The following is a 13318-nucleotide window of genomic DNA, read 5'->3' on the forward strand; positions in this document are numbered from 1 at the left end:
CTTTGGGTGCGGGAAAGGAAGCTAGAAAAGGAATTCCAGTCCAAACTACCCAACAGTTTTAGTCTGTTCTCATTTCCAATTCAGATCTGGGAGATTTCCCAACTCCCACTTCCAATTTAAGTCAGTGCAGATGATTTCCAAAAACATCAGTCAATCCCTTTATGCTGGGTAAGCAAGACCTCAGGCTTGACTGATGTGGCAAAAAGTGGGAAAAACAGATGACTTGGTATAAGCTTTGACCCCTCATCATAGATTTAAATCTGAAATGTTTAAGAAACATTCTCCCTTCCCACCTTACTCACAGGAGGATAGAGTCGCCTGTCATATTGGTCTCTTTTTGTCTTAAAAAGCTATGAATCTGAGACCAATATGACAGTCGACTCTATCCTCCTGTGAGTAAGGTGGGAAGGGAGACTGTTTCTTAAACATTTCGGATTTAAATCTATGATGGGGTGTCACATCATCAGTTGGGACTCTTTGGAGGTAGAGTAAGTCTCAAAGCTTTAAATTAAATGACAAAAATGCAATTTTTAGAACCCCAGAGATCTCCTTTATCTATGTATCTAAAAACAAGGCTGGGCAGTAAGAAATGATCTTAACATTAATCTACTGGCACAAATTTATGGTATAATGGAGGAGGAAAAACAAGGGCATAGTGGGGCTTTCAAAAGTCAATGGGAGTTAGGCTTCTAGGTGCTTCTGAGAATCCCACTGGGCACCTATCTGCATATTTAGGCACATAAATACCTTTGAAAATCTGGCCCCAAATCCTTTGCTTAGAATAATTAAGGGAGAGCTGCAGTGGATGAACCCAAGACATGAGTAGTCTCCATGGTGCTTTGCTCTAGGAGTCTTTTGTGTTCCAGTTACTCAGTCTCTAGCTCCCCACAGCTTTCCTTTTCTAATCAAAATTTTGAGCAAAAGAGAAAAAATATGTTTATTGAGAATAAATGTTACAAAACAATTTTATTTTCCCCTGGAGTCTTGCCAAAAGAAGCAGAAATCCCTGGATATATTACATGCACAGCCACAGTTATACATTTGAACTTATTCAATAACAGCAGAGTCTAGAAGACGCAAGTGAGATCAGGACCCTGTTGTGCAAGGTGCTGTACAAACACATAGTAAAAGACAGTCTCTGCCCTCAAACTCTAACAGATGGGGAAGCCCAAGCACCATGGTTTCAATGGTGCTGTGTTGACAAGAAGTTGGGACAGAGCAGGGCAGAGTCCAGGAGTTGTTGTGGAGTTAGATGGCCTCTATGCAAATAGCCCTGTACTGCAGAAATCCCGTTATTTCCATGGCAGGGAAAGTGTGAGAGTCCGTGAGGTTTAGGGGCCAGACCACAGACAGGGTCTGAGTAGACCACTTTTCCTTTTCTCAGTTATTCAACCCTTATCACAAAGGACTCCCAAATAGTCCAACTCCTCTCAAGCCTTCCTCCCAGACTTTTATTTATTATTTTTTTAAAACAGTCTCCTTCTTCAAGTCATTTCCCCTCTGTAAAATCAGAGCTCCTGCCTTTTCTTAATGTCCTCTGGCAGGCAGACTTGCCATCTCCCTTAGACTGAGGAAGAGCAGGCCTTCTTATAGTATGCCTTGTTAGCAGCCTTGAGTTCCAATGCATGTTGGGCTTCTAGTCCCAGAAGCCTGTGAAAACTGAACCCTCTTAGGGTAGGCTTACACAGTGTTTTGGAGCGAGCAGCAGTGAGCCTGTCAGCCCAGGTCGACAGACTTGGGCCAGCGGGGCTCATGCTAGCATTCTAAAAATAGCTGCGCAGACAGTGCTTTGAAGTTGAGGGTCTCTGAAACCCAGTCCCCACCCTAGGCTTCAGAGCCCAAGCTCCAACTTCAAAGTGCTGACTACATAGCTATTTTTAGAGTGCTAGTCTAGGAGTCTAGACTAGCTGGCCAGAGTCTGTCAAGCTGGGTTGGGAGGTTCACTCCCACTCACTCTAAAACACTGTCTAGACATAACCATAAAGGCCCAATAGCACCCTGTGGTAAAAACTAACTAAAAAATTCTTGAGCCTCGCTTGGAAGAATATCACAGACATATTTGGGTGTATAAGGCTAGGGAAAGGCCCTGGACAAAGACAACCCTGATCGCTGGTCACTTCAGGCTATAACATCAATTTATGGTGAAGAAGAAGATGATGGGTGAAGAGTTGTTCTGGTTATGTAATGTTACTGAGATTCGTACTGGGTTACTTATGCTTCAGAATCCATTTAGATTTGCCTGTTTCAGCCTAAAAACAGCAAACTACATCAGGAGGTTCTACCTATACTATTATATGGCGCTTACTTCTTACACAAAAAGACATAAGTTGTGTCATCAATATGCCTTACTTAAAAGTTAAGAACACAAGAAGAACATATGGACGGCCATAATGGTTGTTTAGCAGGCTTCCTGCTTCTAATGTATTTTAAAAAAATGCTATTACTTTTTGAGTCTTTGGCTAGCTGTTCTTCAAATTCTTTTTTATCCTTCCTAATTTTTACATTTCATTTGCCAGAGTTTATGCTCTTTTCTATTTTCCTCACTAAGATTTAACTTCCACTTTTTAAAGGATGCCTTTTTGCCTCTCACTGCTTCTTTTACTTTGTTGTTTAGCCACAGTGGAACTTTTTTGGTTCTCTGTTTTTTAATTTGGGGTATACATTTAAGTTGAGCCTCTCTTATGGTGTCTTCGAAAAGTTTCCATGCAGCTTGTATGGATTTCACTTTTGGCTCTTTACCTTTTAATTTCTGTTTAAGTAACCTCCTCATTTTTGTGTAGTTCCCCTTTCTGAAATTAAATGCTATAGTGTTGGGCTGCTGTAGTGTTTTCTCTGCCACAGGGATGTTACATTTAATTATATTATGGTCATTATTACCAAACAGTCCAGCTATATTCACATCTTGGACCAGATCCTGTGCTCCACTTAGGACTAAATCAAGAATTGCCTCTCCTCTTGTGGGTTCCAGGACTAGCTGCTCTAAGAAGCAGTCATTTAAGGAGTCAAGAAACTTTATCTCTGCATCCAGTCCTGAGGTGACATGTACCCAGTCAATATGAGGATAGTTGAAATCCCCCATTATTACTGAGTTTTTTTATTTTAATAGCCTCTCTAATCTCCCTGAGCATTTCACAGTCACTATCACCATCCTGGTCAGGATGGTCAGGAACTTCAACTTATTTTGCCTCCAACACCCTGGTTTTTCAAATAAACTTTTTCAGATACTCGGATGCAAATCTGCCGCTATAAAGTTCCCCGTTATTAAGAAGAGCTAAAATGTGTATCAACTGGCATTTTTCCCCAATGCCTATTTGCATATGTAAATCAAACAGCTTATATATCTACCAGTCTATTTAATCAGTTTGTCAGGAATATCTTTTTCTGAAACAATTTCAAAAAGAGGTAAGAAGAAAACATATTGCATGAATGTACTTTTTAAAATTAAAAAGTGATATAGTCTACTAAGGTTTCAGAGGAACAGCCGTGTTAGTCTGTATTCGCAAAAAGAAAAGGAGTACTTGTGGCACCTTAGAGACTAACCAATTTATTTGAGCATGAGCTTTCGTGAGCCACAGCTCACAGTTCTCTCTTTCTTAGAACATTATTTTTGTCTCAAAGAACATTTGCTCTCCCAGACTGGCTCGCTGTTAAGAACAAGCAAAGAAAACAGTAACATTTCAGTACTAGCCTACACTCTATGTTAAATGTTAAATCATCATTCTAACAGTGTCCCCATGGCTGAAAAACATGCCCTTTTCCTTGAAATCTGCCCTAGTATAGATGAAAAACTGCCAGTAGAAATTACCACATTTGCCATGACTGCGATTGGGTGGGTTTCTGCAGTTGGATTCAATGAAACTATGGAAAATGTTGTTAGTAACAACTCTAAGGTTATAAAAAAATCACCAAGTGACAGGTTTCTAGATTAAAAGGAAATATTAAAAATCCCTTTCAATATTTAAAGCTTACTTAACTAGTAGCACTTTACATGACACTGACTCGTGTCATTTTCTTTCATTCTTCTTTGATCCATGCAAAGAAGTTACACAATTGCAAATATCTTACTATGTCACCTTCTCATACATATATGAGATGAAAGAATATTATCTCAAGCTGAGTGATAAGCCCTGTATCAAAACTACTGATAAAATCTCTACAATCAGATGATAAGTAAAAGCAAGAAGGTGGATGTATTAGGCATGTTTTCTTTAATATTTTAAAACATTGGTTAAGGAAAAATGTTATTCTAACATGATATTTAAGGCTACTAAGTAATGTCAAGCTTTTGTGACAGGTTAGCTGAGATATCTGTCAACATACAGGCATCATCCAAGGTGCTTTTATTTGCATGATTGTGAAGTGGCAAACCACCAATACTGTTTCCCCTCTGATTCTAAATGTACAGAGGGCATCAGAAGGCTTATTAACATAAAATAAAATTAGCCCTGGTCTGTTTTATTTTAAATTGATTCTTTTTTTTTTTTTAAAGGAACTCAGTTCCTTTCCCATACTTGGTATATAGTACATCTTTTTTTTCTCAGACTTAATTCTCCAAGTCTGGTCTGTCAGCCAGTATAAACAACACTTGATGAATGAGACTCAAGGTGTTTAGTCACCTGAAGCAGCTGTTTGAAGTAACTCTACACACAGCCTGAGGCCTGTGTTTTCACAGCTGTGGGAACTCTTCAAAAGCTTTCCCTCTTGGCCTAGCTCTTTGCTGTGGCTTTAGACTCTTAGCGCAAAATCTGGACAATTTCAAAAGGGCAGAATGAAACTAGAGACAGTAATTTTTGATGATTTTGAGCCAAAAACAGTCTAAAATAAATAAATGAAGTACATTTGAAAGTGCTTTACCTAGGTGGGCTATATATCTGAGAATTGTTCACTCTTCATGTGCCCATGCACTCAAAAAGGGAGATATATGGGTAAAATACTACTCTCTGTTTACATGGTAGTATTTTCATTTTCTTCTCTGATGCAGCTACATTCAAATTCAACTGAAAACACACATACCTGAAATAAACTTTGTGAGTTCTTCAAAGTTTGAAAGCTCTCCAAACTTGTAAATAGACCTGGTGGACTATTAGTGGACTGGACTCCCCTCTGGTGAGCTTAGGAGAACTGGCCTCACAAAGGTCATATAATTTCTTCTCTTGGCCTGGTAGTGTCTGCTTTCATGACATGCCTCAATGTGTCCATTAGTGTAGCCAAGATGGTGATGAGACTGAAAAAAAAGAAAAAATAGAACCCGCCTCTGAGCTGGCGGGGAAATTACAGTTTTGGAAAAGTGGGACCCAGTCATGCAGCTGGGCTGAAATGTTATATTCAGAGTGAGATCATGCATCCGAATATGTGATTTTATTTGGGGGTGGGGTGGATTGGAACCATAAAGAAAGATGATGAATTACTTGGATAAGTGAGAGGGATGAAGGGCCAGGTTCTGCCACCCTCTACTCACAGTGTGTAATACCTCTCCCCTCCAGAAGCCCTGCTGATTGCAAATGGGACTGCTTGAGGTACTAATCATCATGAATAAAGGTGGCTGAGTCTGGTCCAAAGAGATTAGTGTAATTGAAAATGAAAGCAGTGGGGGATCAAATTGAACCCCAGGAATGGATTTCGGTGGGTGGATTTGACCCAGTGGAGTTCTATTGGGGATGTTTTTCGCCTAGAAAATGCTTTTCCACACAAAAGTCTCAAAAACACCACAAAGAGAAAATAAACAAACTGAACTCCAATTTTTAAATGTTTTAAAACAAAAGCATCAGCCAGACTAACAGAAGATGAGCGAGGACAAAAGCAGGGATAAACTAGGCCTGAGACAAAACAATATAAATGTCCCCACTTCTCTGTTTTTGTAATTCCTCCCTCCCACTGTACTTGTACCTATTCCCTACCCCTTTGTTTCTCTCCTCCTCTCTCCTTTTCCCTGCCTCTCGCAAACACTCTCATTTTAATAGGAAGAGCTTAGTTTACCCATATTATTCAGCTGTGGTACTATTCACATTCACCTTTATTAAGATTTTTTGTTGTGTAATTTTGTATTCATCATATACTTGGGCCCTATATTTTCAGCTGATTGTAGCCATTTTTCACACTGTCAATGCTCAGGCTGTAGGAGTTCGGAATTGGTGAATTATGGCAAATAATAGTATTTTAAATAATCATTTATTAACAGTATAAACAATATAGTTAGATGATATGTGGAATAGTATTCTCCATTTTTCATTTCTTTGATAATGCTTGTAAGTTTTAAAACAAAAAAACCCTCTTTATTTTAACCCTACCTTTTTCTGAAGTAGTCATATATTGTCTCTCAAAAAAAGATTTGTGTGGAAAGAAACTTCCATGCTTCCATGCAAAAGCATTCTGCAGGTCTATCCTGTCCATAAAAATAATTGTTTTCAAATCTCCGCCTGCTTTTCTGGCAGGCCTAGCCATATTCTGAAGGTGCACTCACACATATATTATGGGTGGTACTGTTAGTCAAGCAGCTTTCCATAAGAAAGGAAGGATGGTGCAGTAATTAAGGCAGTAACCTGGCCCACAAGAAACATAGGTTCAGGTCTCTGATCTACCAAAGGCTCCCTATGAGACTGTGGGCAAGTCACTTAGTCTCTTTGTTTTAGTTCCCCATATGTAAAATAGGGATAATAACTCTCCCCTACTGCACAGGCATGTTGTGAGGATAAAATACACTACAGATTGTGAAGTGCTCAGATACTATGGTAATTGGGGCCATATGAGTACCAAAAGGTAGGTCTACACTTATGGTGACCTGTAGTTTACAGACACTGCATGCCCAGATAGTACAGGTATAAATAGCAGTGTAGACAGTGATACGTGGCAGAGCAGGGTGCCCTACATGTCTGAACTCTAGGGTATGTACCCTACTCAGCTCTCTACATGCCCAAGCAATGCCTTCCATGTCTACACTGCTATTTTTAGCAGTGTAGGGTCCCATGGTCCCTCCACTGCTGGAGCCTTTCACTGCCATGTGTACTTACACACCTCAGTGACAAGTGTGGACACAGTTGCTTTTCACTGCACTTTCACTGCCTGTACTCTATACACTGCCATAAGTGTAGTCAGTCTATAAGCCCTGGTCTACACTAGCAGTTGAAGTGTATTTAGCAGCGTTAAATCGATTTCACCCTGCACCCGTCCACACAACGAAGCCCTTTTTTTCGACTTAAAGGGCTCTTGAAATCGATGTCCTTACTCCACCCCCGACAAGGGGATTAGCACTGAAATCGGCCTTGCTGGCTCGAATTTGGGGTACTGTGGACACATTTAGACGGTATTGGCCTCCGGGAGCTACCCCAGAATGCTCCATTGTGACCGCTCTGGCCAGCACTCTCAACTCAGATGCACTAGCCAGGTAGACAGGAAAAGGCCTGCAAACTTTTGAATTTCAATTTCCTGTTTGGCCAGCGTGGCAAGCTGCAGGTGACCATGCAGAGATCATCAGCAGAGGTGACCATGATGGAGTCCCAGAATCGCAAAAGAGCTCCAGCATGGACAGAACGGGAGGTACGGGATCTGATTGCTGTATGGGGAGAGGAATCCGTGCTATCAGAACTCCGTTCCAGTTTTCAAAATGCCAAAACATTTGTCAAAATCTCCCAGGGCATGAAGGCCAGGGGCCATAACAGGGACCCAAAGCAGTGCGCGTGAAACTTAAGGAGCTGAGGCAAGCCTACCAGAAAACCAGAGAAGCGAATGGCCGCTCCGGGTCAGAGCCCAAAACATGCCGCTTCTATGATGAGCTTCATGCCATTTTAAGGGGTTCAGCCCCCATTACACCAGCCGTGTTGTTTGACTCCTTCAATGGAGATGGAGGCAACATGGAAGCAGGTTTTGGGGACAAGGAAGATGATGATGATGAGGTTGTAGATAGCTCACAGCAAGGAAGGAGAGAAGCCAGTTTTCTCGACAGCCAGGAACTGTCTCTCACCCTGGACCTGGAGCCAGTATCCCCTGAACCCACCCAAGGCTGCCTCCCGGACCCGCTAGGCAGAGAATGGACCTCTGGTGAGTGTACCTTTTAAAATACTATACATGATTTAAAAGCAAGCATGTGAAAGGATTAATTTGCCCTGGCATTCGCAGCTCTCCTGGATGTACTCTCAAAGCCTTTGCAAAAGGTTTCTGGGGAGGGCAGCCTTATTCCATCCACCATGGTAGGACACTTTACCAATCCAGGCCAGTAGCACGTACTCGGGAATCATTGTAGAACAAAGCATTGCAGTATATGTTTGCTGGCATTCAAACAACATCCGTTCTTTATCGCTCTGTGTTATCCTCAGGAGAGTGATATCATTCATGGTCACCGGGTTGAAATAGAATGCTTTTCTTAAGGGGACATTCAGAGGTGCCCATTCCTGCTGGGCCGTTTGCCTGTGGCTGAACAGAAATGTTCCCCGCTGTTAGCCACGCACTGTGGGGAGGCAAAATGCGACCTTGGAACGAAAGCACATGCGCTATGTATATAATGTTAACAGCAAAGTTTTCCGTGAAAGAGTGTACCCATTGTTCTATAAAATGTGTCTTTTTAAATACCACTGTCCCTTTTTATTTCTCCACCAGCTGCATGTCTTTCAAGGATCACAGGATCTTCTCCTTCCCAGAGGCTAGCGAAGATCAGAAGGCGAAAAAAACGCACTCACAATGAAATGTTCTCTGAGCTCATGCTGTCCTCCCACACTGACAGAGCACAGATGAATGCTTGGAGGCAGACAATGTCAGAGTGCAGGAAAGCACAAAATGACCAGGAGGAGAGGTGGTGGGCTGAAGAGAGTAAGTGGCAGGCTGAAGAGAGGGCTGAAGCTGAAAGGTGGTGGCAGCATGATGAGAGGAAGCAGGACTCAATGCTGAGGCTGCTGGAGGATCAAACTAATATGCTCCAGCGTATGGTTGAGCTGCAGGAAAGGTAGCAGGAGCACAGACCGCTGCTACAGCCCCTGTGTAACCAACCGCCCTCCTCCCCAAGTTCCATAGCCTCCTCATCCAAACGCCCAAGAACGCGGTGGGGGGGGGGGAGCCTCCGGCCACCCAGCCACTCCACCCCAGAGGATTGCCCAAGCAACAGAAGGCTGGCATTAAATAAGTTTTAAACTTTTAAAGTGCAGTGTGGCCTTGTCCTTCCCTTCTCCACCACCTCTCCTGGTGCTTCTCTACTCCACCACCCCTCCTGGGCTACCTTGGTACTTATCCCCCTATTTGTGTGATGAATTAATAAAGAATGCATGAATGTGAAGCAACAATGACTTTATTGCCTCTGCAAGTGGTGATCAAAGGGAGGAGGGGAGGGTGGTTAACTTACAGGGAAGTAGAGTGAACCAAGGGGCAGGGGGTTTCATCAAGGAGAAACAAACAGAACTTTCACACCATAGCCTGGCCAGTCATGAAACTGGTTTTCAAAGCTGCTCTGATGTGCACCGCGCCCTCCTGTGCTCTTCTAACCACCCTGATGTCTGGCTGTGCGTAACCAGCAGCTGGGCGATTTGCCTCAACCTCCCCCTTATTCTCACAGATATTGTGAAGCGCACAGCAAGCAGTAATAACAGTGGGAATAATGGCTTCGCTGAGGTTTAACCGAGTCAGTAAACTGCGCCAGCATGCTTTTAAACGTCCAAATGCACATTCTTCCACCATTCTGCACTTGCTCAGCCTGTAGTTTAACAGCTCCTGACTACTGTCCAGGCTGCCTGTGTATGGCTTCATGAGCCGTGGCATTAAGGGATAGGCTAGGTCCCCAAGGATAACTATAGGCATTTCAACATCCCCAACGGTTATTTTCTGGTCTGGGAATAAAGTCCCTTCCTGCAGCTTTTGAAACAGATAAGAGTTCCTGAAGATGCAAGCGTCATGTACCTTTCCCGGCCATCCCATGTTGATGTTGGTGAAACATCTCTTGTGATCCACCAGTGCTTCAGCAATATTGAAAAGTACCCCTTGCGGTTTATGTACTCGCCAGCTTGGTGCTCCGATGCCAAGATAGGGATATGGGTTCCGTCTATGGCCCCACCACAGTTAGGGAATCCCATTGCAGCAAAGCCATCCACTAAAACCTGCACATTTCCCAGGGTCACTACCCTTGATATCAGCAGATCTTTGATTGCGTTGGCTACTTGCATCCCAGCAGCCCTCACAGTAGATTTGCCCACTCCAAATTGACTACCAGCTGACCGGTAGCTGTCTGGCATTGCAAGCTTCCACAGGACTATTGCCACTCGCTTCTCAACTGTGAGGGCTGCTCTCATCTTGGTATTATTGCGTTTCAGGGCAGGGGAAAGCAAGTCAAAGTTCCATGAAAGTGCCCTTATGCATGCGAAAGTTTCGCAGCCATTGGGAATCATCCCAGACCTGCAACACTATGCAGTCCCACCACTCTGTTCTTGTTTCCTGAGTCCAGAATCGGCATTCCACCGCATGAACCTGCCCCATTAGCACCATGATGCACACATTGCCAGGGCCTGTGCTTTGAGAGAAGTCTGTGTCCATGTCCTCATCACTCTCGTCACTGCGCTGACGTCACCTACTCACCCGGTTTTGCTTTGCCAGGTTCTGGTGCTGCATATACTGCTGGATAATGCGCGTGGTGTTTAATGTGCTCCTAATTGACAAAGTGATCTGAGCAGGCTCCATGCTTACCGTGGTATGGCGTCTGCACAGAAAAAAGGCACAGAACGATTGTCTGTCATTGCCCTGATGGAGGGAGGGGTGACTGACGACATGGTTTACAGGGTTGACTTACAGGGAATTAAAATCAACAAAGGAGGTGGCTTTGCGAGAAACTGAATGGCCCCCTCAAGGATAGAACTCAAAACTGGGTTTAGCAGGCCATTGATTTCACAGAGGGAGGGAGGGAGGAGAATAATATAGAACAAAATAAATCTGGTCTATTTCTTGTTTTGAGCCACTTCATCTATCTTTATACATCTTGCTGGCAGCAGACTGTGCAGTACGACCACTAGCCATCGTCATCTCCTGGGTGCTTGGCAGAAGACAGTGCAGTATGACTACTGGCCATTGTCTTCTGCTGGCTGCTGATTAAAAGACAGTGCACTGCCGGTAGGACTCAATCGCCATGAGATGAAACTTAAAAGGGAAATGACCTGGCTGAGCCACTCCCATGTTTGCCCAGGTGCCCCTGACCTCATCGAGGTTGGTAAAAGGAGCACCCAGGACTACGTCGACGACGGCTACTAGTCATACTGCACTGTCTGCTGCCAAAAGGCAATAAACTGCTGCTGTGTAGCAATGCAGTACCGCGTCTGCCAACACCCAGGAGACATACGGTGATGGTTAGCTGAACGGGCTCCATGCTTGCCGTGGTATGGTGTCTCCACAGGTAACTCAAGAAAAAAGGCACAAAACAATTGCCTGCCCTTGCTTTCACAGAAGGAGGGAGGGAAGGGAGGCCTGACGATATGTACCCAGAACCACCCGTGACAATGTTTTAGCCCCATCAGGCACTGGGATTTCTACCCAGAATTCAAATGGGCGTGGAGACTGCGGGAACTGTGAGATAGCTACCCACAGTGCAATGCTCCGGAAGTCGACGGTTGCCTCGGTACTGTGGACACACTCCGCCAACTACATGCACATAGAGTATTCGTGTGCCAAAAACCAGCCAGCACAACAATGGGGCAGCCTTTGCTGTGCCCAGTTTTCCTACTCAGTATGGTCCAAACAGACTTGGCAGTAGCCACAGTATCACTCAGCTGATCTTTTCATGGCAGGAACATGGCTTAAATACAAGGACTGGTCACAAGGCATTTTAAATTAGTCAACCTTTGCTAATTAACATTCACAATCTTCACAAAAAAACACCAAAGAGAGCAAAACAACCCACCCCATGCACACACCAGTATACAAGACAACAGGCAAGTGTGTGCGCACATGTACAGACATACCCACCCACAGACACCAGTCTGTTGTCCTCAGTTCCATCAAAAGGAACGGGGGTGGCGGGGTGGGGTGGGGGAGACATTAGACAATTAACAACTTTTGCTAAGCTTAAAGAAATAAGCTATTTTTACGTTGGATGTGTCCCGAGGCTGGAAAATCAACCCAGGAATGGTCAGAGTAGCATGTCCATGAAGTGGGGACTTTGAGACAAAATAGAGAAAAAAATAAGTTAATTCTAACATAGCAGGTGATCAGATAATATCCCTGTACTATGTGCCTTGAATGAATAAGAACTCCAGTTTACCCATCCATGTCACTCCAAGCACCATTCATATCCCTCAGCCACGGAAATCTATGGGAAACAGAAAATGGTTTGAACCTACAAAAAACAACTCTTACATCATCCTACATCTGGCACCCCATCCTACTCTCAAATTAGACACAATATGTGTAGACCTGACATTCACTACCAGGCCCTTTTGCACACACTCATTCCTTGGCATACACACCTTCTGCACACCACCAGTAGCCCTGTTGGAAAATCCTATGCATGTCTCAGGATGCATAGGCACATCAGGAATTGCACACACAAAAGGTTTTAAAAAACTTATACACCAATCGTGCACTGAGCTTGCAAAGGGTGAACCCCTGCAGCCACACAGAACTCCATTGACTTCAGTGGGACTGGGTGCAAGCACTGGGAGCTACTTGCCAGTTCAGTGCAGCCCTTAAGGATCAAAACCCAGCCAAGTTAGCACAGCAGTACAGGGGTGCTCCTTCTATTCCTGTGCCAGCACCTCATTATTTGTAGCAGTGTAGGAGAGGAAGCAGACTTCCCAAAGCTGCTGCATGTCCCTCCTGAAAAAGGATGTGGAAAAAGGGCTAAATGCTGGCTCTGTCCCCTAAACACACCAATGGGATTACTGCACTGACACTTCAGGTAGTATGTATTGTGCAGTTCTATACTCCCTTCCCAGGGCAGTGAGAAGATCAAGAGGGACACTGTGATCACCTCAGTCAGTCTCCCTCCCAGGATGCTCCATGAACATAACAACATCGTGCCCCTGTCCCTGGGCAGTTCGTAATGTCATGATCTCACCCTAAATTAGCAAGTACCAAGTTTTGTTGTTTTTAAAATGGCACAGGCCTTAAAGATTTCAGAATTTCAGGAGCACTTCAGCTCTCAGGACAAGATGACATTGTTTTTAGCTTATTCAAAATGACCTCTTCCTTTGTTTCAGGTTAGTTGCAGTGACTTGTGAGAGCCTTTTATTGGGAATATGTTTAAAGAAGGATAGGATTATAAAGGGTCTTTTTTTGGTGGAAGTTAAGGATTTTATAAAAGCTGAAAACAGCAAAATTCTATACCCTCCATGAACACGAATGCAAACATTACCTGGCT

This window comes from Caretta caretta, chromosome 11 (genome assembly GCF_965140235.1).
Source record: "Caretta caretta isolate rCarCar2 chromosome 11, rCarCar1.hap1, whole genome shotgun sequence".
Lineage (NCBI taxonomy): Eukaryota > Metazoa > Chordata > Testudines > Cheloniidae > Caretta > Caretta caretta.